This window comes from Neophocaena asiaeorientalis, unplaced genomic scaffold, assembly GCF_003031525.2.
Source record: "Neophocaena asiaeorientalis asiaeorientalis breed wild unplaced genomic scaffold, Neophocaena_asiaeorientalis_V1.1 scaffold388, whole genome shotgun sequence".
In the NCBI taxonomy this organism is placed as follows: domain Eukaryota; kingdom Metazoa; phylum Chordata; class Mammalia; order Artiodactyla; family Phocoenidae; genus Neophocaena; species Neophocaena asiaeorientalis.
Genome location: NW_020172738.1, coordinates 2,849,240 through 2,876,879, shown reverse-complemented (window position 1 = coordinate 2,876,879; position 27,640 = coordinate 2,849,240). Strand labels below are relative to the sequence as shown.

Sequence of the window (27,640 nt, the reverse complement as noted above, 5' to 3'; positions counted from 1 at the left end):
AACAGTATGGAGGTTCCTTAAAAAACTAAAAATAGAATTACCACGTGATCCAGCAATCCCACTACTGGGCATATACCCAGAGAAAACCATAATTCAAAAGGACACATGCACCCCAATGTTCATTGCAGCACTATTTACAATAGCCAGGTCATGGAAGCAACCTAAATGCCCATCGACAGATGAATGGATAAAGAAGATGTGGCACATATATACAGTGGAATATTAGTCATAAAAAGGAACGAATCTAGGTCATTTGTAGAGACGTGGATGGACCTAGGGACTGTCATACAGAGTGAAGTAAGTCAGAAAGAGAAAAACAAATATCGTATATTAACGCATATATGTGGAACCTAGAAAAATGGTACAGATGAACCGGTTTGCAGGGCAGAAATAGAGACACAGATGTAGAGAACAAACGTATGGACACCAAGTGGGGAAAGCGGCGGGGGGTGGGGGTGGTGGTGTGACGAACTGGGCGATTGGGATTGACATGTATGTATACACTGATGTGTATAAAATTGATGACCAATAAGAAGCTGCTATATAAAAAAATAAATAAAATAAAATTTAAAAATAAAAAAATGCTGCTTAAAACAATAAATTAAAGCCTTCTCCTGATTCAGTCAAAAAAAGAAATTCAATTGAATGAGCAGTTTAAAATATGCACAATGTAGTTTTCTAAATAGTTCGCTTCCATTTCCTGAAAGAACATTTCCTGCGCTCACTTCTACAAACCCGGCACTGTATTAGATTCTAAGGTTACAGAGAGAAGTCACATTTGGTTTGTGCCACTCCAAACTTTGGTCAAGAGCAGTGGTCCTTAACTAGTTTAGAAACCAGAAGCTTTATATTTTTGCAGGCGCTTTTTCCAAGTACATATTTCCAGGTTCCAACATAAGTGAGTCAGTGTCAATGGTCTTGGCTGGGCCCCTGTAGGCATGTTATTTATTTTTTTTAATTTTTGTAAATAAGGTTTTATTAGAATATAATCTATTCATTTATGTACATATTGTCTGGACTTCTTTTGCACTGTGACTGAGTTGAGTAGTTGTAACAGAGACTGGATGGTCCACAAAGTCTAAAATATTTACTACCTGGAGCCACACTGAAAAGATCTGTGACCACCATGGTAGGCACTGGGCATACATGGATAAAAGATGGACGTCGTATATGTCCTCGTGGAATTTACAGTCCAGCAGGGAAAACCAGAAGATAAAGTGAGCGATATAGTTATCTGGGTCAGAAGCATCTAACCCAGCCCAAGGGGAGCAAGAAAGGCTTTGTAGGGAAAGTGTGGTGAAGCTGAGTTTCAAAGGATATGTGGAAACTCATCAGGCGAAGGAAAAGGGAGAATAGTGTCACGATCAGAGGAAATAACTTTACATATGTATGTATGTGTGTGTGTCTGTGCGCATGTTTGTATGTAACATAATTTATCTCAGTGCTTGGTGTTGTCCTCAGTACATTCTGGTTTTCAATGTAGTTGACTATCCAATAATTATTGCTTAAAAGCCCTTGACTCTGAATCTTTAGGGTAGAAACCTTCAGCTCACTCCCTTCCAGGGGTCCCCCATTGCACAGTGAGCCCTAGTTCTAGAAGTGATTCGAGATGCCTCAGGGCAGCAGTGGGAACACTTCGTTTGAGCACGTGAAACACTCCATATTAATAGAGTAAACAGGTGACTTCCCTGGTGGTCCAGTGGTAAGGAAACTGCCTTCTAATGTAGGGGACACGGGTTCAATCCCTGGTCGGGGAACTAAGATCCCACATACCGCAGGGCAACTAAGCCTGTGGGCCACAACTAGAGAGAGAAAAAAACTCACACACCACAACTAGAGACGAGCCCGCGCACCATAAGGAAAGATCCCATGTGCCTCAACAAAGACTCCAAGTGCCGCAACTAAGACCTGATGCAGCCAAAAAAAAAAAAAGACACTAAACAAATTTCTTCCTGAAAGCCCAATATACACTTTGGGAGTTGCCACCAGGGAAGCCCTAGGCATATTATTTTAAAAGACTCCTTAAGTAATTCGGACATGTGCTTCCACTTAAGAACCACTGGTTGACAGAAAAACAAATCTAAGTCACAGAAGTAATGTTCTTGTTAAGGTAATGATCACCTTGAATTAGAGGCACGTGAGCCTCTGAAAGCACACTGTGCCCGTCTATTTTTGAAAGTCTAGGCAACTCTGTGATATTTAGGTGATATTCATATTCCCTCACTCATCATAAGTCTCTGAAGTTCCTGGAGACAACTTTGATAAAAGTTTCTACATTGGTTTTATTTGCTTAACAAGACTGAGTATTTGGGTCCTAAAATCCCTTAGTAAACTCTTAAAGAAATCAATCTTTACAGCAGTGTATCACACATTACTACATAATTTCTGATTATGTCACCTAATCCCCCCACATGAGTCAACAGCATAATAAGCATGTTATCTAAAGCAGTACTCTGTTCACATGAGGAGAACGGGGGGCGTGGCGGCTCCTTCCAGGTATAGGTGTAATTTCAGTAAGTTGTTTGCACCTCCCTTTGATCGTGTCTAAGGGAAAAATGCTCGGAGCTCCTCCTCATGAAAAGTAATCCTGTCCGTTTTAACTCTCCTCAAACTGCAGCTGGGTTAGAGCAAAGTAGCCCTCAGGAAAGCCCTCGTGCCAAGCACAGGAACTGTGTCCTTTACAAAGCAGCAGCAGGAGGAATCTGAAATAAAATAGAATTCATTTTTTTTAAAAAAAAGAAGTTCTTTGGGGCTTTATGGGTGATCATTTGAGGGTTGTTGAAAAGCCAGTGTGATTTCTTTGACTCAGCCCTCAAAACGGTGGCACTTCTAACACACTTACAAGAAATGCCAAGGAAATGATCACAGTTTTTTTTCTCTTCCTTAATGGTATGAAATCAATATATGTAACATAATTCCTGAGACGGGCCTGAATAAAAAGCCTTGTCCTCATTCAGAATTCCAAGAACCATAGGGCAACTGACTAACTGAAGACAAAAACCGGTAAAGTCAGAGTGAGGGTGACACCCCAGTTTTGTCCACAGAGCTGTTAGAGAATGAGCTTTTGTCAACACCTGCACTTTCCATGGCCTTTTCAAAAACTAAAGAACTGATGCCACATAGGAGGCTATGAAGTTGCTCCAGCAAAAGCATGGTTTAAATTATAAGCAAGAAAGGGGAATAGATAGAGGAGAAATATAAAAGGGAAAGGGAAATAGAAAGAAGGAAGGAGGGAAGGATGGAGGAAGGAAGATTGAAAAAGAAAACCAAAGCATGAGATAGAAACTGCATGAGACAGAAGAAAAGGAGACACTAATACAGAAAGACAAGGAAAGCAGAAATGGAGAAAAGAAAATGAAGGCTGTCCAGCAAAAGTTTCAGGGGTTCTCCCACCGTTTTTTATGGAAGGACATCTCATCACCTTCTCATGTTCGTGCCTTAGATTCCTCATTCCAACCACAACACGTGTAAAATGAGAGTTCTCTGAAACAGTTCATGGATAAACATTTGTTTGAATAACTGTGTTCAGTCCAACTCTATGATTCTGATTATGAGGCCAAAATACTGAGTCCCTCTAAGTGGAGAGATCGTGCATTCTGGGTGCATCACCCAGCTGTGGGGGGATGGGGCGGGATGGAGGGCCACCCAGGACAGAAGGAGAGCTGAGCTCACTCAGCAGGCGACGACTGAGCTCCAGGTAGCAGGCAGCGTTTAGGTTGCGTCCTGAAGGCTGCAAAAGAACCAGTGAAGAGAGCTGAGGACATCAGCGTGTCAGATGGATGAGAAGGTCAGTGTGTCAAGGGCCAGCGCCCAGATGAGGACAGAGAGGCAGGACGGGCCAGATTAGAGGGGGTCTCGTGACCCTTAGGGCAACGGGAATCCACCAAAGAGTGTGGAAAACACAGGATTTATGCTTTTTCAAAGATCACGTTTTAGAGGAAGAGCCAAGAAGACTTTCGTAAGGATTGGATGAGGGAAAAGAAGGAATCATACGTAGTGTGGTAACGGCGTGTGCAGTGGTGCTGGAAAGTGACCAGGATGTCCGCTGTGGGCAGGTTAAGTCAGAGATTCAGATGAGATGCGCCCCTCCACACACACGCAAATGGAGCAGCCAAGTTGGTGGTTCAACATAGGACACGGGTAGTTTGGAACATTAGGGCTGAAGATTTAAATCTGGGCCTCATCTGAATCTGGGGGGTTCTACACCATTGGGACAAAAGTACACTCTCAGAGAAGAGAGAGAAAGACCAGAGCCCAGAACCAAGCTTTACAGGCCAATATTCACAGAATAAACTTAGTGTTATATCGATAAATAGAGATTAGACCAGACCAGAATCATATTAGAAAATTTAACTAAAAACAAATATGACTTTTCCTTAGTAGGCTTGATTAAGAAAAGATTTCTGGGCTTCCCTGGTGGCTCAGTGGTTGAGAATCTGCCTGCTAATGCAGGGGACACGGGTTCGAGCCCCAGTCTGGGAAGATCCCACATGCCGCGGAGCAACTAGGCCCGTGCGCCACAACTACTGAGCCTGCGCGTCTGGAGCCTGTGCTCCGCAACAAGAGAGGCCGCGATAGTGAGAGGCCCACGCATCGCGATGAAGAGTGGCCCCTGCTTGCCACAACTAGAGAAAGCCCTCGCACAGAAACGAAGATGCAACACACAAAAAATAAGTAAATTAATAAACTCCTACCCCCAACATCTTCTTTAAAAGAAAAGAAAAGAAAAGATTTCTGCACCATGAAGGAGATAAAGAACCACAAGGAGGAGACTGCGGTCCATGACAAAGAAAAATGTCTCAAGGTCACCATTCAGCTCAAGGGTTCAGAGGCTGGGAAAGGAAGGGAAAGGGGAGGGAGGGAGGGAGGGAGGGGGAAAAGATAACACTGCAGTTGAAACGTCCACTTCTACTCAGTGCACAACTGAGTGATCTCCCTAACGAGTTTTAAAACAATAACGAAGGAAAACTCTCTCCAAAGATTATCCTGGGATCTGTCAACACCCTCAGGTAACTAGTTACGATGACAAATACAGGCTGGGTTTCCTTCTCTGCACGTCCCCACTGCCCCTAACTCTTGCACGGACACACACAAACACTCTGTCCCGCCCTCGGGCCCACACTGTGCTCATTAACACGGTAATAAAATGTTCTGCCATCATTACAGTCCTTTTAGAACAGCGACTTCGCCAAACTCACTCCCTTGGTGCCAATGAGAAGTAGGGAACAACCGAAAGGGGACCCTGTCATTACCTTTGGGATGGACTGGTCCGGTATCCATTAGAGAGCGCGAGAGGGCTGGCTCCTGGCCATTAACTGCTCATCTTACCACTTGGCTTCTTCAATATTAAGACCAAAGAGTCTTAACTGGACTTAGTAGTTGAGGTCTCATTGGGATTAAGAACAAGCGAGATTTGCATTTCTTACTTCAGTGGTTTGGCTAAAGACCGTTTTCTTTCCTGTTAAAGGGAATGCATACGTCCAAAATAAAATCTCTGACCGTTGGAAACAGCCTGCTGAGTTTTCCTTTTAAGACTTGGCGAGTCATTTGGCACAAAACTATAACCTATAAAAACTGTTCACTGTCCAGGAAGTTCCATGGCTGGCACCAGCTAGGCATGAAAGCTTTAAAATATCACAGATCCAGCTCCAGCTGGAGACCCAGGGCTTTTGCATTAACTTGGGCATTGGGAAGGCAAACACCTCCAATTCCCACAATTCGATTCGCAGAAGCAGGGATAAGATGGCGTCTCTGCGCCAACGCTTTAGGAAGGTGGGATGGAGGTTAGTGCAAAGCTTAACAAGCCAGTCAGGATCCCCATGGATTTGTGACTCGATACCTGGGGGCTGGGAAGCAAAACCTGAGAAATACATCATCTTCTGACAGTATCTGGCCAAAGGCAAAAAGAGAGCTTGATGCAGGGTACAAACTTGAACCTAGACCAAATCCAGGGCAGCATGACACTAAAACAAGCCTTACTAATACACCTCCTGCTACAGGAACACAGCTGTCCTTCCACTGCACGTATGCGGATTGCAGTTAGACCACAAGTTAAGGGGGGAAGGGAAGGAACACTAAAGAGCTGTCACTACACCCAGGGACAGTTACATTGATGCTCCATTCGCTGGAGAACCTGCCCGGCCACACCCACCATCTTAGACCTCACCCAAGCTCTTTCTACCTTTTCTCAACAAAGCTCTCTTTGGACTTCCTTGTGAAAGTCTGCATTCTGTTGTTGTTCATTCGCTTGTTTGCTTGCTTTGAAGCTTTGTTGCTTGCAGCAGTAAATTGCTTTTTGGAAAATTCACCTGTCCAGAAGCTCTCATTTCCTGTGGGTTCCTAAGTAAGGTATGGCCAAAAATGCCTTCAGAATTCGAGACACAATGGCACATAACAGCAACGATCCAACTGTAATACTTTTACCATTGCCACGCATTTAAATCATCAGGTAGACTGCACCTAGCCAGATGACTAGGAGAAGTATATATTAAGTAATATCATTTGCTCTAAAGGGAAAAAGAAATTGTAAAGATAATGGGAACATACTATAGACAAAAATACATACAATCAGCTTGCTATTCCCTGAAGAGAGATTGGTTTATGCGCCACAATCTGTCAGACAGAGAAGCCCTCAACAACTACTTCCTAACTCTGCCAATATCTCAGCAGCCCCCTCTCTCTATTCATCCTGCAGAGAAAACTGAAAATTCAATATGAAACACAGGCTGAAAAAATGAACACAAAGGTTTAGGTTAAGAGTTCTTAGGTTGACGTTCTATACTTTTCCAAAACAAGTATCTATTCCCACAGTAAAGGGTTACTAGCCAGGAGTGCTATATTTTTGTTTAATTTTTTCAAGATAGTCACCCTACCACACTCCTTTTTCCACTAAAATTAAACTAAATTATTTGTCCTGAGTAAGACCTGAGTATTTGAACCATGGGAGGTTGCCCACTGTTATCCATTCTCCCCATATTCCTTTAATAACAGAATTGGGAGTTTTTGCTGGGAACAACTGGGTCACCCAGCCTCTCCTCAGTGACTTGGGGAGAGGATGCACGGCACTTCTGTGTTATACATTTAAGAAGACAAAGCAAGCGCTCTTTTTAGCCTTTCCCCCTTCCCAGTGGCTGATATGTCACTGGGGCAGCCAAGGCATCCGGTTTGAATCCAGAGATGGGATCTGTGTGCTGCCCTCCATCCTGGACCAGCTACCTCTAGATTGAAACACTGAAACGGAGCAAGACCCTATGGTCCTTCCCCACCATGTCCCCCGCCTGCATTTTGTCTGTAGAAAAACTTTAGCCAAAAAACAAGTTTATTCAGAGAAGTGAGAAAATGCATAAGCAAAGGAAAACCATCAAACAAGACCAAATAACAATAGTTTAGTCATTAAACGAAGTCAAGGACCTTAAGTTCCTCTTCAAGGGCTATAGATAATATTCTGAGCCATATCCTCTGAGCTGTCTTATAGACACTGAAAGCCCCACCAGGTGGAAGAAGTTAACTACGTGATGATCAGGATATAGCCACGACATAAGTTGCCACAATTCCGAGAACTGGCTTCAAAGAAATGGGAACAAACCGACTCCAGAACGGAAGATGAACTGTCCTTAAAACAACCAAGATGACGCCGATCAGACCACCGCATGACCGATTTCAAGATGACGGTCAGAGCTGACTGTGCGGTTTCTACATGTAGCCCTCTCCCTCCCTCTGCCTATATACCCCTGAAACTCCCCTTTAAAAGCTCTTGCCCCTGACTGTCAGTGGGGAGTCCACCACCACCACCCACCACCCCTGCTGTGGCCGGCCACCAAAATAATGTAAACTTTCCTTTCCACCAACCTTGCCTTTTTATTGGCTTTAGAGCCTGACCCCACTTTCTGTAACAACATGACCGAGAAATTAACATGTAACTCGTTTAAGCCACTGTATTCGCGCCATCTCTCCATTATGACAGCTTAGACTGCACCTTGACTAACACAGGCCTGCAAAGGAACCACATCAAACTCCTTCCCCTGTGCTGCATCCCCCCACCCCTACCACCTGACTCAGCAGGAATCACCATTTAGCTACGACTTGCTGTTCCAAACCGACAACATACTAACTCCATCACTTCCCCCCTCCCTCCTCTTCCTTAATATTTCCGAGGCAGGTTTGGCCATCAAAGTGGCTCAGCTTATATCAGACACAGGAAGAGTAGGAGGGAATTGAGCACCAGTTTAGGAAAAAATACTTAATATTATTCCTTTAATCACACAGGGATATTATAAATATATATATTAACAGATGAGATATTCTAGCATTGGATTTTAACATTTAATGTACTCTGTATATAGTATATGTTTCACATTACAGAAGTGGGTAATTGTCCACCATATCTATCCATTAATTCCAAGTGAATGCGTCCTGATTAGCGGCTTTACAGTAAATACTAAAACGAGTAACCACGTGCTGACACGAGGGTAATGGGAGATTATACCAGGCTCTACCACCAGGTGGTCTGAGTTCTCACCAGCTCTGTGACTTTGGGAGAGATATTTACATCCTTCATGCCTTGGATTCCTTCCCCCGAAATAGAGATAATAACACTACCTATTTTTTACCGTGGTTGTTAACGATTAAAGATCTTAACATGGGCAAAGGTTTTAATACAGTGAAGCCTATGATAAGGACTCTATAAATCATTATAATTATCGTCATCCCCACCATTGTGTCAGTTAGCTTGGGCTGCTATGGCAGAATACCATAAGCTGGGTGACTTAAACAATAAATATTTATTTCTTACAGTTCTGGAGGCTACAAGTCTGAGATCAGGGTGCCCGCATGGTCAGGTTCTTGGGGAAGACACCTCTTCCTGGTTTACAGATAGCTGTCTTTTCTCTGTACCCTCACGTGGTGGAGAGAAAGTGCTGGTCCCTTCATCTCCTTATCAAGGCACTAATCTTACAATGAGGGCTCCATCATCATGCCTCAATCTAACTCTCATCACCTCCCAAAGGCGCCACTTCCAAATACCACTTACTGGGGGTGAGGGTTGCAACATATAAATTTGGAAGAATAGGGACACAAACATTCAGTCCCTAGCAATCAACATCACATCATCACTACCACTATCACCATCATCATCGTCATCATCACCTCCGTCATCGCCATCACCACCACCAACGTCATTATCATTATTACCACCATCACCACCACCATCCACAGCAATACCGACAAACAACATCTACTTAAAGTTGGGTCCTGAATGAAACTTAGACTTGTGTAGGTCTGAAAAGAAGGCTCTGGGAAAGTATGTCCCTTGAGGAAACAGCAGAGCCAAGATGCAAGCAAGAAGGTCATTTAGAGAGTCGAAACTTTGAAATAAATTTTTATTATTGCTACTTTTAAAAATTATACCTAGGATTTTAAGATAATGTCCAAATAAAAGTACCTTCATAATAATGTGACTGAGGTTATCTGTCACATTTTGAATAATTCATGCCTAGGTTCTATTTTAAAAAGCTAAGCTCTAGGCTTTACTTAAAGTTGTAATATATATATATATATTTATATATACACACACATATATATGGATGAATAAATGAGGTATGGCTACAATTTATAGGATTAAAAGACATTTTTTTTAAAAAAAGTATAACCAGCAATAACACAAGAGACACTGGCCAATACAATGACATAATGTTATAAAATATTCAAATTATAAAATCCTCTTTTGAAGCAAAATTTTCAGCTAAGCCTGTCAAATCTCTCTATGTGCCTATTTTGGGCATTAAGTAATCTCCATTTAGAAAAAAAAATTCTCATTGCATATGAAAACCACTTCCTAATTGGACACATTTTTTTAATGCCAGTTCCTGAATACCCATTGGTAGAACACGAAAAGTAATTTGTGTTTTCCTTTGAAATTTTGTTGGCTCACACAGAATATACAACTGAAATTCCTCATTTATTTAATCTCTTTTTCAATGTCTATCTGATCACCCTTTCATAATCAGTTAGAATTACATGACTTAATCTTCCATTAGTACACTTTCAACTCATCAACTACTAGTAAATCAATTGCTAAATTACTGTAGAATTCATATACAATGAACGTCCATCACGTCCAGTCATTAATACCCAATGAATGAATCCTGATTAATGACATTATCATGAATGCCAAAATAATTAATCACTTCTCTGTGCTGATGTGAGGGTAATGGGAGATTATAAATGCACAGCTAATCGGGGCTGCAGATGACTTTATAACATTAGGAAGCCAGGGGATCGGGTCTTCAGAGGAGCTAACGTGAAAAGCTGTTGATTGACATGTTTACCTTTTTGGCTGCCGTGAACACGATCTTGTGATTACCTTTGTTCTATTACATCTCTTTGCTCCGCTTTGATTCAAAACCCCACATTTAAGTGGCCACCGACAAGACTACCTGGTAACTTCAAGGTCATATGGAAGATGTGACCTGAATTTACAAGTGTTTGGTGAGATTTCTAATTTGAGATGCATTTGCTTCTTGAATTATGCACGTATGTTTCTGTGCGGGTATTTACTGCACTAAAAATAGAATGAGCCAGTGTATTTCAATAATGCCCCAATGTGTGCCATGATTTGAGGGGAAAAAAAAATTGGGAGGTATGGAGAGGTTGACTCCAATTCAGCCTGTTTGGCTGGGCTATTTCTAGCTCCTATTAGCATTTTCATCACAAGAAGAGTCACACGGTCTGTCCTCAAGATGCTCAGAGGCAGCCTTCCCTACCTGTTTCATTTTCAGGAGCTCCAAGAAGGTCTCCACGACTAGAGCCCTCTCCTATCTGGCTCACAAACCCCTGGAATCAGAATTACCCACAGAGTTTATTTAATAAACTGTTATTTCTGCTCCACCCTGACCCAGTGAAGCAGAATCTCTGGGGATGTGGCCACAGATGCCTGTGGGTTTACCACTCCCCCAGATGTCTGACTGCCAGGTATGGAAGCTGCTGTCTTAAGAAGGACTTCTTTTCTGCCAAGTTAAAACGCACGTATTTCAGTAGGGACCTTACACGGGACGAATGTGTCTATCAGCTCCTTCCCTTCAACAGCTCCTCACGGCCACTAGGATCTTCACGCCGTCTCCAGAGCCCAGCATGTGAGGACATTTGACCCAGCCTCCATCTCCACCACATCTCCCCCTCTCTCCCCCTTGCTCTCCGAGCTCCAGCTTTGTGGCCTTACTGCAGTTCCTCTGAAGCTATGCATTCTCTCCAGCCACAGGGCCTTCGCACATGCAGTTCCAGCTTTCTGCCTGGAAAAGTTTTCTCACTGCCTCATTAATAGCTCAGCCAAGTCATTTTCCTTCAAGGTAGCGATCCCCACTGCCCCAAGGTTAGGTCAGATTTTTATTATCTACTCTCACAGCACGTGTGCTATCACAGTTGGCATTTCCTATTTATTTGTAGAATTATTTCCTTATTACCTGTCACCCCATTAACACATAAAATTCACGAGGGCCGAGATTTTTGTTTGTTTTGTTCATTGCTCTATTGCCAGTGCCAAGCAGGTAGCTAACTCAGTAGGTACTCAATAAATATTCTGGGGAGGAAAGAAAGGGGGAAAAGGAGGACAAGCAAGCTGAGTGTGGTGCCAGCTAATACTGGATAAAAGAGGGACAAAGGAGTGAAGAGGAACAAAGAAAAGAAAGCTGGTAGTGACGGAGACCAACTTCCCTGATCTCCTGCTCTATAGCTCACAGCCTCCGTGGATGCAGTGATCAATAACAGCACTGAACAGGAGCTGAGTGGCTTTAATCTCAGCCAGTAGCTGCATGAACACAGAGCCCCAAACCAATTTAGGAGGCAAGCCTCAGGCTAAACCATGCCCTACTCCAGACTACAAACAATACCACCAATCATCCTGCTTCGGGAGCTTTACCAAGAAAGAATGAATTACAGATTGTCCCAGTTCCCAATCAACTCTCTTCCGAAATTAAATTCTTTAGTTCAATGTTACCGTCAGCTCAGTGGGCTGAAAAGGGTTTCCTAAATCTGTCCCAGAACAGATTTTATTTACGCTTCAGTCTTTACGAAAGTCCTGGGAATACTATCCGATCATCGATTCTTTCTGTAGCAGTCAATGTAGCAAATTAAAAATTCTCTCCATCTCCCTTAGAACCTTTACTGTTCAAAATCCCAATCTAACTGTGTTTGGACAGGCTGCCTTCACTACTGGAAAATCTAACAGGAATCGCAGTATGTAAGGCAGAGGTCCAATACAAAACAAAACAAAACGGACCTTTGTTCATCTGTTCCCATCCGAAACAAAGAAAGAATGATTGGACAGATCACGTGGGCCTCCGTCTTCTCGAGCTGCCATTTCTAACGCTGAGTGTAGGCCCGCCCTGGTTGAGGGGCTGCCTGCCACCACAGGAGGACACCCAGCCCCCCAGCGTGAAATTCAAGCTTTTGGAATCAGGCTTGTATGCAGAAGCCAATCACACTTTCATATTCTCAAGGAAATGCTTCTTAAAATAAAAACTTAATACAAAATTAATTCATTAATTTGCTGATTGTTTTGCATTCATGAATGTTATGTACTATATTCTCCATGTAAATACTAGCGTTATTTCCAATTCTAAAAACTCTGTTTCTTTCCAAACGAATTGCTCAGTCTTATGGGTCCCCACATGCTCCCTCCTACCTGCTCCGAGCTGTATACCTTTTTACAGTTTTCCACCTATCAAGTCCTTTAAACCACATATGTGCATATACACATCTTTGCATCTCTGTATGGGCGAATCTATGTACAAGTGTGCATCTGTATATGTATATATACACAAATGAGCATACGTGTGTATGCACATGCAACCACGTGTGTCTTACACGTACCTATGTGCACCTCTGTGTGTACATATGTATGATGGGTGGACGTAGGGGTCTGTGCATCTACATAGCTCAACAATGTATTCCTTTTTTTTTTAATATGTAGTTGTTTATTTATTTATTTACTTTGGCTGCACTGGGTCTTAGTTGCGACATGCAGGCTTCTTAGTTGAGGCATTCATGCGGGATCTAGCTCCCCGACCAGGCATTGAACCCGGGCTCCCTGCATTGGGAACACGGAGTCTTACTCACTGGACCACCAGGGAAGTCCCTCAACAACGTAGTCTATAAAATAAGATCACGTGCACAAAATCTAAAACAAGCCCAAACCAAATGTTTCCGAGGGCCGTTATTCCCTTGCAGGAGGTCTGTCTGATTAAATCTCCAGGACAGCTGATTTTGACCCTTCATCTTCACCACCAAAAGTTACTCCACAGTTTTCACCATATTATCCCACCACCACTGTCACAACCTGCACTCCTCCTGCTGTAAAACTTGTTCACCACTGCCTACAAGCTAAATACAAACCCCTTAGCGCAGTATGCAACCTCCTTCACTGTCTAGCTTATGCATCCTAACTGTTTCCTAATTTTCCATGCTTTATTTATTGAAATCTGCTGCTCCAGCCAAATTGATCTGTTATTTTGAAACACATGCATCCTCCCTTGCACATCATTGTTCACACCACTTCTCTTATCTCGAATGTCTTTCCCTCTCAAACTGACTCCGGAGTTCAAGGCCAAGCTCAAGATATACCTCAAGTCTAAAGCTGAACTTTCCCCTTAGTGATGACTCTGCCATTCTGCATTCATGTAGCCCTTACACTGACTGTATAATTCACCTGATAAATTTAATATACACTCCTTTATCTCCTCATTTGTCACTTTATGTGGAACATCATCTCAAAATCATTAATATCTAGCAGGAGAAGCAATGACTTATTATATGGATATTTACAATCTTTCTCTTACTTCCATTTCTCATGGGGAAGGACTCTTACTTCTTGGGTCAGTTCCCAGGCAAGTTCTTTGTAGTGAGAACCTAGGTAATGGGCAAGACAGAGAGAAGAAGTAAAAACAAACAAGCAGAGAAGCTACACTGATACACAAAATAAAGAGATGCGATAACAGGAAGAGAAAGGAGGAAAAGCCTCAAAGGCTGGGTGTTGGGCTGAGATTCTGGGGAGCAGACGTTGAGAGTGGGAGAGAGAATTTCACAAAGCAAGTGTCAAACACACAGAGACTATTAAGAGAGCAGTGAGGAGGAGATAAGATTGATAAGATTTTTGCTGCACAACAGAAATGCATTTTCCCCACTCCTATTCATATTGCCTCAAAAAGATGAATGAAGATTTAAAGTGTTTTTAATTCATTTTTTGGCTACTGGATTTTGTTTATTCGAATATAACTCTATGAACAAGACTGAGCCACAGGACGACAAAATTTATCTGGGTTACATATGAGTATGGAGTATGTCCTGCTTGCCTGGAGGCTAAAATCCCTCAAAGTCAGGAGTTGGGATCTTCTATGTCTTTGTATTCACTGTCCTGAACACTGTGTCCTACACATGGTAATTAATCAACAAATAGTTGTTGATGATAAACAGGGCTGTGGATAAATGCACAGATGATGCAGATCCTGTTTTTTCACATGGTCATGTTCCAGAGGCTGTCATCTGTTATTAGTGATGTAGCCAAACAGTATTTGTCAGTGTATTTATTTAAGGAGATTTTCCATTTGCCCACCAAGCAAATATAACTTTTGTAGGTCAAACTCACAATTACAGCATTAAAACAGGACAGCCAAGAGAGCATTGTACTTGTTAAGGATGCGTGTGAATACCAAAAATATCATGGTATTCAATACCCAAATGTCAAGAGACAGCACTAAAGAGGAGAAAAGAGGAGAAAGCAAGAGCGTCTTTTTGAAATTCAATCCTAATTATTTATATTCCTCACCAACAACCAGATAACCTTCTCCAGCTGACATGCCTTATTTCAGTCCATTTACTTGCTACTCTCAGTTTGATAACCAAGATCTTTGTGAAAAACAATTACAACTACCATGATTTTGTGTCAAAATCAAATGATCATCTCTAAAGCATCCCTGGTAGTTTTTCCAAATGTATGTCTTTTCTGGAAAACCCTCTGCCCCATTCTCATGGAAGAATTCTGACCTCATAAGAAGTCCATGATAAAAGGAACTTAACTATCTATCTCCAGGATGTTGAAGTGGGAAAGCAAAATAATTTAAGAGAAGGAGGTGGAAATGGAATCAGGGGTTGTAGTCTTGTGGAATATATTAGTAGATGTTTTTTGCTTAGCATTAAATGGGAGAAACATCACTAGAACCTGACGACGTGGTAGGGACCGTGAGAGCAGCAATCCCATGTTCATTCCCCATCCTCCTGTCCCCATTTTACTTTCACTCTGATGTGCAAACTCAATGCTATAATGAAACCATTACATTTACCATACTTTGAGGTGTAAATGCAATATTGTAATGAAACCACTTTGAATATCTTCCGCTTAAAGAGATTTGTACTGTCCTTTTTCTGGAAACTGATAATGACCACTTTTCTCCTCGAGGAGATCCCTAAATGTTTCAGACTGTTAAGGATGCTGCTAAGAGGTATATGTAAATTTCCAGCTGGATCTAGTTAAAAGCATCTGGTCAAAATTGATGGAAGGGGGACAAGGCACAATTCCACAGATAAACTGGCTATCCTGAGGGAAAACTGGAAGAAGGACAAATTGATAATATATTTTAATTTGTCATTAAAATGTGCATTGATCCAGTAAATTTCATACCTGGGAATGTAACCCAAATAGATCACCAGAAAAGATACAAAGACGAGGTTATCATGATGTTTGAAATTCTGTCTAAAGACGCAAAAGAAAGGAGGAAACGAAGGAGATAATGGCCTAACAATAGCATATTGATTAAATCATAGTGCATTGATTCAGTGGAACTCTATACGGTCATTAAGAAGACTACTAAGTTTATATCGATTAACACAAAAGAATGCCAATGCTGCATTAAGTGAAAAAAAGCAAGTAACCAGACAGCTCATGAATGTGTTCTGTTTCCAGAAAAAAAGCACGTATGTACATGCACACACTGTCATATAAAGAAAGTATCTGGAAGGAAATACCACAAAATGCAAACGCTGGTTGTCAGTGGCGGATGGGGAATTACAGAAAGTACATTTCAGTTTTTCTTATTCTTGTATGCATTACTTTTATGATAAGAAATAGACACTAGAGCCTTCTTTTATTTTCCAAAGGAGAGTAAATTGGAAAATTACATTCTGGCGAGAAAAAACCATACTCCCTATGTTTATATATTCAGCCTTGATAATCAATCTCTCTCTTTCTCTCTCTCCCCCCACTCCCATTCTTCTCCCACCTCTCGTCTTCACGTTCCCTCCCTCTCTCCCCCCACTCCCATTCTTCTCCCACCTCTCTTCTTCACGTGCCCTCCCTCTCTCCCTCCCCTCCCCTTTGGAAAGAAGAAACAGAAGAGATCTTACGGAGAAGCAGAAAGTGGACTGTAAAAAAGGCAATGAAAGAATTTACTTTCTCATTTGAAATGTGCACTGACAGAAACTTAGAAAAACTTTTAACAGTAAACTGGCAAAGCCCTGAGAAGGTTTGTCTTTAAGTTAAAAGAAGCGGGGGAAAAAAATTTTTTTAATATTTTAATCAAATTCTGTGGATAAGATTTGGGTTAAAATTCACGTTATCGATTAAGTAAAAAGGTACTAGTTAACAAGAAGTTCTTAAAAATATAAAAATAATTTTATTTATTATTTAATGTTTCCAACTTAATCTATAAGTAAAAAGCACTATCTTTATTTTTAAATAAAGGGCTGAGAGAAGGAGAGAAAAAGAATGGGAAGGCAGAATGGGAAGGGGGAGAGAGGGAGAGTTTATGGTTATAGAGACATACCTTGAGTTTGCTTCTGAAAACCACTTAATGCATTAGGTCCACATTTTAGGAGAATTACCTGCAGCCTCTCTGCTCTCCTTTTTTATTTATCTATTTTTTATTGAAATATAATTGACATATAACATTGTATCAGTTTCAGGGGTACAACGAAGTGATTTGATATTTGTATATACTGCAGAATGATCACCACAATAAGTCTAGTTAATATCCATCACCATACAGAGTTACACACTTTTTTCTTATAATGAGAAATTTTAAGATCTACCCTCTTAGCAACTTTCAAACATGCAATACGGTATTATTAACTATAGTTGCCACGCCGTGCTTTACATCGCCAGGGCTTACTTATCTTCTAACTGCAGGTTTGTCCCTTTTGACCCCCTTCATCCATTTCACCCACCCCACACTCCATCCACTGCCTCTGGCAAAACCACCAACCTATTTTCCGTAGGCCAGCAATCTGCCTTTCTACGAAGCCAGATTCCAGAGGCTGTCTTGAAGGGCAGGAGAAATGTCTCATTTATCTTCACTCACCTGCCCCAATTCCACCACAGCTTGACCAACCAATGCTCAACAGGGCCCAGTGAATATTAGACTGTCAACTCTAAGGACCATGTGTGTTTCTAATAGATTTTTTAAAAAACAATGCCTGGTTTATCACCACAATCAAGAGGTACCGATAAATAAATGATGCTGACCATGACAATATTTAGGAAGATAGCAGAGCACTGAAGTTCAAAGCCAACTAACAACTAAAAATCCTAATATTCATTACCAATGATAAAAAGATCATGGGCCTCCCTGGTGGCGCAGTGGTTGAGAGTCCGCCTGCCGATGCAGGGGACGCGGGTTCGTGCTCCGGTCCGGGAGGATCCCGCGTGCCGCAGAGCGGCTGGGCCCGTGAGGCGTGGCCGCTGGGCCTGCGCGTCCGGAGCCTGTGCTCCGCACCGGAGAGGCCACAACAGTGAGAGGCCCGCGTACCGCAAAAAAAAAAAAAGATCAAAAAGAATAATATTGATTGCTAATAATATTGAAATGTGGATCCAATTTAAGTAAAACTTAAATGTAACAGAAAACTCCCAACTAGACAAATGTGAGCTATAACAATTTCATCTAAATTATGCTGTTCAGGACAGACTTATACTTCTGCTTCTGTTCTCTTCCAACTATTGCCTTTATTTGAACATTCCCAAGTTTTTTTTCCCCCCTGTTTCAGGGAGTTCAATAGACCATATTCAACTGTGGCTTTAAGATGAGCAATAAAAGGTGAAATATTTGCATTTTCTTTGTTAATCTTAAGCATTAAGCAAAAGCTGTATGTTAATGATGCTATAGCTGGCATTCTTTCCAAACTTCCTTTGACTATTTTACCCCTGGCCTCCAGAGCAAGATATCTTAAAGGACAAAGTGCAAAATGTAGCTTTCCCAAAAGAACGATGAAAAGTTTCTTTCTTTCCCTTTTTTCTTCATTTGATCCTCTACTTTTAATGTAATAAAGGGGGGTAAAGTTTAAGTGTCACGGAGATGGGTTGTGAAAACTTACAAAGAATTCTTCAGGTTAACATCTGCAACTGGAATTCTTCTTCACATGGCATTTACTGAGCAGAATAACTGTTACATATGAACAAAATTTAATCACTCAGGTGATCATGTGACCATAATAGTGCGAGGAGCTATGACATGGTTCCTTCTCTCCAGAAGTTTACAGTCTAATTAAAGACATAAAATTAACATACAAAAAGATCAAAGAGGAAAGGAATATTCAGATGCTGAGTTGTACGATGCTGGCTGCAAACGTGATTATCAAAGGGGTTGGTGAGACTTAAGTGGCTGGAAAAGTGAGGATTTTATAAAGGAGTTGGAAGAAGGGAAAGGAGACAGGACTGGGAAAAAATGATGCCAGCTACATAGAGAGAGAAATAAGTGGGAAACTTGCAGGATTGGGGTTAGATGAACATCTGGAAAGGGTGACCAGCAAGCCAAACCACACGATTCAGAAGGGGGAAAAGACAGCTCCACTCCAGGCTGGCATCAATGTGCAAGAGCTGGGGGTGGTCCAGGCAGAACTGCTGCAGTTTAAGGAAGACAGGGTCCAGACCACAGAGACGAGGGCCTACCATGGGCAGAGAAGCCGGACAAGGTGATAGCCCTGAAAGGGAACTAGAGACAGTGCGGCCTTACGCCTGCAGGAAATTAGATTTCACAGCTGAAAGCTGGAGGAGGTTCAATACTTCTGGGCTTAGAGAGGAAGATTCCAGCTCAATGTACAGCCAAGGGGCCAGGGACCTCAGAGCCCCAGATTTGGATGGTAAGATGTATACTCCATCCACCTCCACCAATAAGAGTTCATAAAATACTGCAGGTTTGTTGGAGAATGACCTGGAGACTGAAGGCTTCATGTAACTAAGCAGGTCTAGAGAAGGCAGGTTCAGACACTGCGAGAATGCAAGGGGTGATTTCAGAAAATAGTCGGGCAACAACCTGTGTACAAGAAAGATGAGTTAAGACATGTCAGAGAATCAACCCTGCTTTACTGGTTCAGAGCTATGATGCAAATACCCATCCCTATACTAATGGGTCTAAAAAATACCATACTCAATGAAGATATCATCAAGGTCTAGTAAAGAGTATTCAGAAGTTTTAAGTGCCCCAATTAATACCTTATTTCCTTATATCCTAATTCATTCTAGAAGGTCTGAGGGACTTACAGAAAATGAATACCATTAAATAGTGAAATACAAATTAAAATGGACATCAGAGCCAGGAAAAATATAACTTGAGTGCGTGCAAGAGAGCTAGGCAGGCCATAAAGTCTTCACAGTTGCAAGAGTTGCATTATCAATCTGGCTCTGCATCTCCCAGTGGCCTTTTCCAACAAGTAAGAGGAAAACTTATATAAGCAGCTTTTACTCCACATGGGAATTCTTTCTTCTGACATGTCCTGGTCTACACCTGGCCCTATTCCCACCCCCTTTCCTACCACCCTGAGTCTTCCACAGGCAGTCAGGTCCTGGGGGCTCCACATGGCCCTCATGGCCAGGGACTGGCCACAGGGAGCTTGGAGGTAGAGAAGCACAGCAGGTGGGGAGGGGCACTGTCTGGCCTATTTACCTCCTGATTCCTTTTAACTCCTGAGCAAGAAACACAAGAATTCATCAAAAAATGGCTGAGATAAAGTAAGACCCATCCAGAGAGCTGATGCCTAAATTGCTAAGAAATAGGCACAGGCAAAAAAATTAATATTGGTCATCATGCATGGCTTCAAGGAGCTCTCTAGCCAAGCTATGATGTTGAAAGAAATCTCCTGGGGCTTCCCTGGTGGCGCAGTGGTTGGGAGTCCGCCTGCCGATGCAGGGGACGCGGGTTTGTGCCCCGGTCCGGGAGGATCCCACATGCCGCGGAGCGGCTGGGCCCGTGAGCCATGGCCGCTGAGCCTGCGCGTCCGGAGCCTGTTGCTCCGCAACGGGAGAGGCCCGCGCACCACAAAAAAAAAAAAAAAAAAAAAAAAAAAAAAAAAATCTCCTGTCCCTACTTTACTATTGGAACATTTTCCCCTTTGAATACTGCCTACCACCCTTACCCCAACTAGGGAGGTCCTCATGGTGTCCCCTGGCTTTTGGGAGCACTTTTGCCCAAATCCCTCTTTTCATCAAGTTTACAGGATGAGACACTCCAACTCCAGCTAAACTACTTTTGAAACTTACATTTTAAAGGACAAGGTTCACAGGAATAGTTTACCCAGAAGGGATGGGACAGAGAGAGGTCAACAGTAAGAAACTAGAGCTTTATTAAAAGATTCTGAAAGACTACCTGAAAAATCACATCAAAGTCTAGACTTCCTTTACCTGTTGAGGATAAAAACAGAACCCAGGAAATAAAACTCACACCTTGCGCACTTAACTTTAAAGGTATTTTTAAGATAAGAGGCAGCTGGAGGAGTGGGTGGGATTTTCTAAGGTTCTGTTATGTGCCTGTTGAAATTTAAAGTCTATTTCCAGTTGTGATGGCCATTAGACAATGTTTAGCACTATTATTAAACTCTCTTAATGACACACACTCTTGGGCCATCAAACTGTCATGCATTGCCCTTTGTAAAGCCAAGAAGAATCCTTTGCCTGCCCTGTCATGCCCCCGCCCCACCCACACCTGCTCCACCCCCAGCAAAGTTACCTGCTCCTTCCTCTTTGACACGCCACTTGTCTCCACCTTTGTTGCCCCTGCACTCAGGGACCACACCTAAATCACCTTGGCATTTCCAGGTGAGCACGGTGCCTGAGAACAAGGCATGCAATGCAGATTTTCTAAAATAATAAGGAACTGAGTATTTCCCACAGCCCGGCTGCCTAAAAATGTAAATAAGTAAAACTAGGTTAAGTTCCCTGATTTGGAGACTTGGGAAGCAGGTAAATCAGTCAAAAGCGATGTCACTGAATGAGCAGAGAATGTTGAAAATGTACACATTGTCAGATGATCACACACAGCTTAAAGAGTTGGTTCTAAAATTTTTAGAGACACAGATGTCTCTGAGAACCCACCGAAGTTTGGGCTTTCTCCAAAGAAAGATGCACAAACACATAAAAGTCTACAGTGCATTTTCAGGAGATTCATGGGATCCGTGAAGTGACCTTTGACCTCCAAAACTATTGCAAAACCAGGAGCCAACTGAGCCCAAATGAGGAACTTCTGCCTAAGAATGACAGCATCTGTTGGTTGTGTATTGAAAATTCTATTTTTTTAAACATGCCATTATAAACAGACTACAAAAGACTATGTCTCCAAGGAAGCATCATGATGCCAGTGAAAACGAATGTAACGGGTAAGTCCCTAAAGATTGAAACCACTGGGGCTGTGAAAGTCCATTGCACCAGAGCCATCTTATTACCTCAATCAAAGTCTTAACCCTCATTGTACTTGCTCAAGTACTGGGTAATTTCTCCTTATTTCTCAAGAGAAGAAAATCAACAGAATGCACTGCTTTACAATAATTTTGCAAGACAAGAATCTTTTTCAACTGGATATTCAGAATCAAGGAAATTTAAAGCACTCTACAGGTGTCACAAAAGGGTCATGGGCAGACTGGGAACATTTCTAATCCAGTTAAGATGGCAGTTACAAAGACCTGGAGGTCACTGATTTCCAGAGCTCTGTGGCTAATCTACTAGCTATAATCTTGAAGATGTGATCCCAGCTCCAAGGCCACCACTGTTCATTCCTTTGTGAAGTTAAAGTGGATCTAAAGTTACAAGAGCAGCTTTTTAGTAGATCATAAACGATACACCATTGGTCTATATTTAACATACAATGTACTTCTTTTTACAATATAAATTAGACATAAAAATGTACTAAAAGCTGTAAGAAAGAATGGTACAAGTGTGGTAAAAGTGATCGAAAAAGTAGTGGCTTATGAGCAGGAGAAGGGAATGAAGAAAGCAAGAAAAGACACATATAAGCGGCTCGACTACCAGAAAGAAAAGACTGGAGAGAGGATGAGCTGGATGGAAAGGAAAATAAATTCAAGGAAGAGGAAAGAGGCAAAATACCAGATTGAGGTAGCAACAAACACAGACCACAGAAGTGAAAAGTAGGGGAGGGGGCAGCAGCATTCCTCTGAGCAAGCGATCGACAAGAAGTATCAGTAAAGTACACGTGCCCTGCTGGGTTTTCTGATCAGAAGGAGAGTTAACTATGAGGATATTCCCGGATCGTCTGTGTGTTTGTAGGAAGTTGTAAGAATTTAAGGAGATTTGGGAATCCTTGTACAGCAGAATCTTTTGCTGGCTGTTTTCATCCTATACCACTCCAAGTGAGGAGAGTTTAAATGAGGTCTTGAAGCAGAGGAATGGGTAAAGAAGATGTGGTACATATCAACAATGGAATACTACTCAGTCATAAAAAAGAATGAAGTAATGCCATTTGCAGCAACATGGTTGGACCTAGAGATTATCATACTAAGTGAAGTAAGTCAGACGGAGAAAGAAAAATATCATATGATGTCATTTATATGTGGAATCTAAAAAGATGACACAAATGAACTTATTTACAAAACAGAAACAGATTCACAGTCTTCAAAAACAAATTTATGGTTACCGAAGGGGAAAGCTGGGGGCGGTGGGGAGGAGGGATAAATTAGGAATTTGGGATTAACATATACACACTACTATGTATAAAATAAATAATCAACAAGGACCTACTGTATAGCACAGGGAACTCTACTCAATATTCTGTAATAACCTATATGGGAAAAGAACCTGAAAAAGAATGGATGTATACGTAAGTATAACTGAATTGCTTTGCTGTACACCTGAAACTAACACAACATTGTAAATCAACTATACCTCAATATAAAATAAAAATTAAATTAAAAAGTAAATAAATGAGGTCTTGGGAGATTGATTTGGCCGTCTGAGGCATGGAGAGCATGGGAGGACAGGGAAGGTACAGGTGGGGATGGCACAAGTAGCAGGTGGCTGGAGCAGAGGTCCACCGTGTAGAATTGAGGGGAAATATGCCTAAGGGCAAGGGACGAGAAGAAATAAAAGCCTAGAGAAGGAGTCCAATGCAGCTTTTACCCTAAGGAAATGGAGACCTCCAGCAGCTTTCCAACACAGAGGCAACACACCAGAGGGCCGGTTTGGACCCCACCCCTGAGATGGTCCATCATGGCAGTGTCTCCAAGCAACCACAAGTAAAACAAAAGCAAAAAATGACCCACTTCAGACAGGGGAAGCCTCAGCTGCATTTCATGAAAATGCAACTGGAACAATGAATCTCCTACTTGGGAATCGAGAGCACTGGGTGAATGGATCCCCATGAGCACCCTGGGCACCTCCAGTGGAGCAGAAGATGCTAAACCAAGGTCGATTTAGTTCTTTGCCCCCAACACACTGCATAAAGCAAAAAAGTATTTGGGAGAGACATATTTAGGGAAGACAGAAGAGATAATTAAGAAGAGGGCGGAAGAGTTGAAGTTGGGTGACAGCACAGGAGGAAAGGGGCTGGTACCCTGAGGCCCAGAGGGAAGAGCCACATGTTGTATACAATGTTACATGACCTCTTTCTTCCCGTGAAAGAGGATAAATATTCATAAGGCCATGGTAGTGAAGGAAAACTGGAAAAAATTAAATGCACCAGAGCAAAGGGGAGTCCAAGGTAAATACATTCTCATCACCCGCAATGCGCAGGACATTAATGTGAGGCTGTCAGCAATAAATTTTAAAAAGGAACATTTATATGACATAGTGTTATATTCTTCAACTTATTTTTTTAAATTTGAAACTGTATCTTTGATTTTTTTTCTCCATCAAACATAATATGCTGACTTTTAAAATTGCTGCATGGTATCCCATTGTATACTCCAGCTTAACTTTTTAATCATTCACTGCTCTATTGTTAGAGATGTAGAACATCTGTACCTTTTTAAAAAAATTTTTGTTGGAGTATAGTTGCTTTACTATAATGTAAATTTGTGTATTTGAAAATATTTGTATGCAATACAAAACTCAAGATTATTAATATTGGTTACTCAGAAAAGAAAGATGGAGTTTGACTGGGAATAATGATATTTATATTTTTAAAATAGCACTTTTAAATTTTTTGAATTGCTTATAACTATTATAATAAGAATGGGATCCTAGTAGTGTTTAAATAAAAGTAGATAAAATAAAATTTTATTTTATTTAAAATAAATTTAAATAAAAGTATATAACATTTTAAAATTTTAAAACATTTATGGAAAGCTGGTAATGGCAACCAAGTTTGCCTCTCAAAGACACAAAAGGGATTCCTTTGCTCTGTTGCAGAGAAATATTAAAACTCCTTAGGACCTTAGTTCTGTAAGGGAATCTATGGAGAGTGAGGGAAAGAGAGGAGACAGTTCCTGAAAGGGCCTCAAGTTTCTTTCTAGGAAGGAGCAGCTGTGACAAAACACAGCAGCACAACTCTGGAACTTTCCTCTCCCTTCAGCATGGAAGTTTTCTCCCACCTGCACTGGCATCACTTGGTTCATCCGTTGAATGAATGCCATTGTGTTCTTCAAAACAGTCTTTTGGTTCTTAGCTAAAAATGTATTCATGTCTATAGAGCCCAGTATTGTAAAAAAAAAAAAAAAAAAGTAATTATTATAAGAAGCTGCTTTAAAAAAATTAAACTCTCAAAAAGAGAGTTCAACACATGTCAATGTAGTAAGCATAAGGCTTCCACAATGATTGCAAAAGATAAATCTTGTTTCTTTACAATAAAAAGATTTTGTAAAAAGAAGTAGCTGGCCATGAGTAGGTGTTGCCAATTTATCATTGTGAGGAAGACAGCCATTCTCTCGAAAGGAGCTTGTGAAACAAGACTGCTATTTTTTAAAAGAATAACACTAAAAGAGGGTGAGCTCCATTACAAAGCCACATAAAACAGGAGGCTCGAGGCTTCCCTGGTGGCGCAGTGGTTGGGAGTCCGCCTGCCGATGCGGGGGACACGGGTTCGTGCCCCGGTCCGGGAAGATCCCACATGCCACGGAGCAGCTGGGCCCGTGAGCCATGGCCGCTGAGCCTGTGCGTCCGGAGCCTGTGCTCCGCAACGGGAGAGGCCACAACAGTGAGAGGCCCGCGTACCGCAAAAAAACAAAAAACAAAAAACAAAAAACAGGAGGCTCTAGTTAGGAAACTTAAAAAGATATCAGGTCACAAATTTTCAAAGTGGAAAATAATGGTTTAGAGAAATAAAGGATCAAAATCATTGTCTCCTCATCATAACCCAAAGTATAAGCTTTGAGAAAGAATTCCTTAATTTAGTTATTAACATATCAAATTTATTTTTGGAAATTATTCCTCTAAGGAACATTTCAAACCAAAGACATGTTTTTCCATGAAATTTTCTATTAGCAAAATGAACACAAGTTATGCTGGAGTTCATAAAATTTCTTGTACCTCAAAAGAATAAATAAATATTAACACTGGAAAATCTTTCTTATTAATTTTCATCCCTGATATACTGATATACTCCCAATATATATACTCCCAATATCAGTCTAAATCATGGTTTTGTTAAAACCCAAAGTAGTATAAAATGTACGGTAACATTTCGAATGTAAATATTTTGGTAAAACTAATGACATTTTAAAGAGTAGTGATAACTCATACATTTTCTTGAAATGTTAGCTCCATGTCACAGAACAGGCTAATCTACTAAAAAGAAAAACTTAAAAGATTAATATAAAATAAAATTGAAACTATGGATCAAAATATACAAACTATTTCCTTTTAAATAAATTGTTACAACAGATATGGAAGCAAATAACAGTTACTTGTACTGGGGAGTAAAATTTAGATTTGACTGTTGACAACACTTCATCACACAATTTCTAACTAATAATCTAGTATTGCATCCATCTTAATAGCCAAAAACTGGTCCAAAGTTGAATACCATCCCCTCTTTTACGAGCATGTCCATTCCCCAAGCTGATTTCTTTTTACCTTCTCTCTGCCCAATAAAATCCCTGCCCCCCCACCCCCTGTTGGATTTCTGAAGATTGGGAAATGACCTTATCACCAGAGAAGGATCAAATATAAAATACAATATAAATTATACAGAGCTGAGCATTTCATTTTCCCAGTTTGTCATCATTATATTTGCATCAAACACATATCTTGGAGAATACACCTTAATGCGTCCACTTAATTTAGCAAAATATTTAGTGTACCTCAGAAAAAAAATTGTGAAAACAACCAAAAGCATCCCTAACATTTGTGATTTATATTTTCACATCCATTTTCATTAAACCCTTTCAACACCCCTGAGAGACACGTGCTGCCTCTACCCGCTAGTTCCCTCATCCTCCAGGTGAGGACTGTTAGAATATATGATTGAACAGGACAAGGTATTAACAGCAGGATGCAGAGGGCCACTTGGGTGCACTGGACTGGAATGAGTAGAGTCTGAACTTGAGCTTGTATCTTTGAGTTGAGGCTGCAGGACGGAACAAGTCTGAATAAAGTCAGGAAGTTATCAGCATGGTAAGCGGCTAGAGTTATAAGTCCCAACCCCGGAATGAAGAAAACTGGCAGAATACAATCAGAATGCTAAACCAGGGGAAAGTACTCTGGAAACTGCCCAAGCTTAGCCCTTGAGGGGAGCCGGAGGAGGGCGTGGGGGGGTGAGGGGAAGGGTCAGGAGGAATCATACTTTCTGAAGGTCATCTTCCTCCAGGGCACAGGAAACTAAAAACAGCTAATTGGACATGTGGTAGTTTAGAGAGAGGTAAATGACAGATTTAACCATGTTAGAGAAAATGTGAAAACTCAGAAGTGACCCATGGGGGAAGGTGGTGTGGGCAAGAGGGACCCCAAAGAGAGTTGTGACCCCCCCAAGTTATTCTGAGTCAGAGGTTCAGAAGTGATAAATCGTTTGCTCAGGTGCCGAGCCCAGGGCCCTGGGTCAGGCCAACATCAAGTGGAAACCAAGCTGCTTCTGAGACACCAACATTCAATGCCTCAAGTTGCCCACAATCCTGGGAGAAAGAAGATTAAAGAGTCAAAAATGAACCCGAGGACTTCCCTGGTGGCGCAGTGGTTAAGAATCCGCTTGCCAATGCAGGGGACATGGGTTCGAGCCCTGGTCTGGGAAGATCCCACATGCTACAGAGCAACTAGGCCTGTGTGCCACAACTACTGAGCCTGCGCTCTAGAGCCCGCGAGCCACAACTACTGAGCCCATGTGCCGCAACTACTGAAGCCCGTGCTCTGCAACAAGAGAAGCCACCACAATGAGAAACTTGCGCACCGCAATGAAGAGTAGCCCTCACTCACTGCAACTAGAGAAAGCCCGCGTGCAGCAACAAGGACCCA

General features: G+C 41.6%; 1 protein-coding gene across 1 annotated transcript in view; it reads right to left on the bottom strand.

The window, feature by feature from the left end:
- The window catches only part of DNER (delta/notch like EGF repeat containing), a 247,215-nt gene that overhangs the window by 153,933 nt on the left and 65,642 nt on the right, over nt 1–27,640 (bottom strand). The gene's annotated exons all lie outside the window — the stretch shown is intronic.